The sequence below is a fragment of the Gavia stellata genome, chromosome 13 (genome assembly GCF_030936135.1).
Source record: "Gavia stellata isolate bGavSte3 chromosome 13, bGavSte3.hap2, whole genome shotgun sequence".
Classification (NCBI taxonomy): Eukaryota; Metazoa; Chordata; class Aves; order Gaviiformes; family Gaviidae; genus Gavia; species Gavia stellata.
In genome coordinates, this window is record NC_082606.1 from 3079482 (window position 1) to 3082516 (window position 3035).

Below are 3035 nucleotides of genomic sequence, written 5' to 3' on the forward strand. Positions count from 1 at the left end.
TTCTACTTATTCAGGGAGCAGAGACCATGAGCTTGTGAGGCTGACAGCTGCATTGCTTGCCTTATACAAAAGAGTGGGCAGCATCCAGCACAGCCAATGACTGAAACAGAGGGCGGGACTACATTTAACTTCCTAGGAAGCAAACCTAAAAAAAAAAATCCAGAGTGACTCTATTCAGTTGCTACCTACAGGCTTTGCTGGGGTTCTTGGTCCTTTTTTTTTTCTTTCCTCCCTCCTTCTGTAAGGGGAAGGTGGAAGTCTGATGGCTTTGTTCACCTTCAGGATCTTGAGAAAAGCTACAGTTGACCCAAGCCTTGTACTCAACTTATCACAGAGACCGGCAAGAGGAATATTAAGGTTGAGACAAATGAAATAAGAAAATGTGTGTGTGAAAACGCACAAGCAGCAAGAGCAGACCAAGGGTGAAGAGACCAATAACAAAGGGTGCCGTTCCCAGTTGCTTAGATAGAGGGATGTGTCAAGGGCGGAAAGCCATGCTCAGATAACGTGACAGCAGGAACAGCTCGCTAATAGAAGATGCCACTCTGTATCAGGAGGATGTAGCAAGGCTGCAGCATATCTTGGGTGCCAGCCCTCTTCCTGCTAGTACTACAATTAAATAATAGCAAAGGGCCACTCCTAGCAAAAAAACACTGCCCAAAAATTAATTTGTCATCACAAGTCAGGAAGACTACGAGACAAATACCAGAGACATGATGACAACTCAGCTGTGTCCCTTATCCTGTGTCACACACCCCCTCACCAGACCAGTCGAACTCCCATCATGGTGCTTAGGAGTGTGGGAATAAATGACATTCCAGAGCACGTGGAAAAACCACTGGGAGCTGGGGTGAAGAAATACTCCCTTCCCAAAGATCCTGCCCTAACTTTTGTGATGCTAATGTTCTCCGCAGGGACAGGATGCTGAGCACACCCGCCGAGGGGCTGGCCTGCCACAGGGCTGTGACACAAACCTTCGGAAAGTCACTTTGCTTTGCCAAACCTACCCATCCTCCCAATTCCCCATCGGGAGGCCAGGAAGGTCTGACTGTCTTTGTGAAGCGCTGTGAGGTTTGTTAATGAGAAGAGCAAGGCATTACGTGCAAGGAAAGCGAGGTCGGACGTGACCAGAATAGGAGAGCCCCAGGGGGAACTCGCAAGGATGAGAGACGCAGCTGCGCTCTTTAAAGTTGGTATTGAAGCTAGACCCAGGACTGCTCCTTCTCCTGAAGGAGATGAACAGTGGCAGGGCAAGGGGGGCATTTTGGAGGAAGCAAAAAATTAATGAGCCTGCTAATGGTGAATTTTAAGGACCCACAGGAATTTCCCACTAACTCTGAGCATGGGGTTTCATCTTTCTCTTTAACCAAATATCTGCTTGGGTAATTACAGTATGATAACATACAGATCATCTCTGGTTTTTTTGCTTTTGGACATGGTGATTCCCAGCCTTGAACCATTTCACAATGCTGCTCACCCCGAAACAATTGCCCATTCCCCCCTGCCCAAAGGCAGCTGTATTTCTCTGCCTGCCCCATTGCTCCCAGAGGTGCTAAACCCCATTATCACTTGTTTTCTTGCAGAAAAGGCTCACTGCAAAACATCTAATTCGTTAAGGCTCTTTCACACAGTCAGGACTGAAAAAGAAATGTCATTTGTAAATCAACAGCCTAAGCCATATGACCCATGCTGGTTCCTTAATAAACATGGGGACTTAGCATTTTGCATCCACCCCAAATTTGGGCTACACTGTGAGAGTTGCATATGTTATCTGCTTTGCCTTTTATGACACAACGCAGCTGGCGGGCTGGGAAACTGGCTTTCAACTCCCACTCTTGACAAAGTTGCCAACTGGAAATACAGAAGGGTTCTGATCAGAGATGAACAAGGAGAGTTTCTGCCTTATTAGAACAGTAAATCCTTTGCTTTTCCTTACCCCTAACTAACACAGCCAGGGACTCTGCATCGTTAGCTTTCAGGTTTTTTCCACCTATAGCTAAAAACAATGCTCCCGTGTAAAAAATTCAGCTTCAAACTCCCCCAAGAGTTTGGAAGTGTTCAGGTCTCAGCTCTTTGTACTTCAACACACAATACCCACTCCGTCTCCTAGACCATGAGCTGAGCCGCCCCAAGAACATGACTGTATTGTGGTCCTGGATTCAGAATGATGCTGTAGCATGTTTTGCTTTTGCTAAGCAAGAGACTCAGCAGACAGCTTGGTGTGTATCAGATATAAAGCTGTGTGAGATCTCTGCATGCCAGCTCAAAGCTGCCTGCAGCAGAGGAGAAAAGTGATAGTGGTGGAACAGGCAAGTATACACCAGCATCGCACCCAGCAAGCTGGTTACAACTCTTCAAATGAATGGCCTTCATTAAAACTGAGCTTTCACCCAAATGCCTTTGCTCCCTCCAGAAGCTACAGCTCCCCTTAGCGTCCTTTTTCCTCCCCACAAGCTCCTTCAGGGCAGCAGCGTGACTGATGGGCCGGGGTGAGCCTGACTCCCACAGATGCAGAAACATCAGATCATTGCACAGGACAACATTGGGAAAGTGACTTCCACACACAGGCAAAATCTGGACGGTCAAGGGAGTGGCATGACACACTGTGCAATGCATTGGGAAAATAACCCCACCATGAGTTCCCCATGGGCAGGGCTGTCCCCCAGAGACACAGAAAGCAGCACACGTTTGATCAAGCAGCAGCCCAGCTTGTACGCTTTGGAGGACCACAAAGCTGATTTCAAGGTTGCTCCAACCCCATCCCAGTTTCCAGGGGGTGCTGAACACAGAACGGTGCCCTGGATAAAGCCAGAAATTCGCTGGGCATTAAGTACACACACATCTCAAAGCAGGAAAGCACTTCTGCAAGACAGGGTGTTTGCTCAGGACCAGCTAGGCCACATGCCACGTCCTCTACTACCCAAGAAGGAATGCGTACACAAGAGATCAGATTCCAGGCACAAACTCCCCACTCGGCCCCCTCCTACAGAAGTTTGTCTGCTTCACTCAAGTATCAAAATTTCCACAGTGCAAGT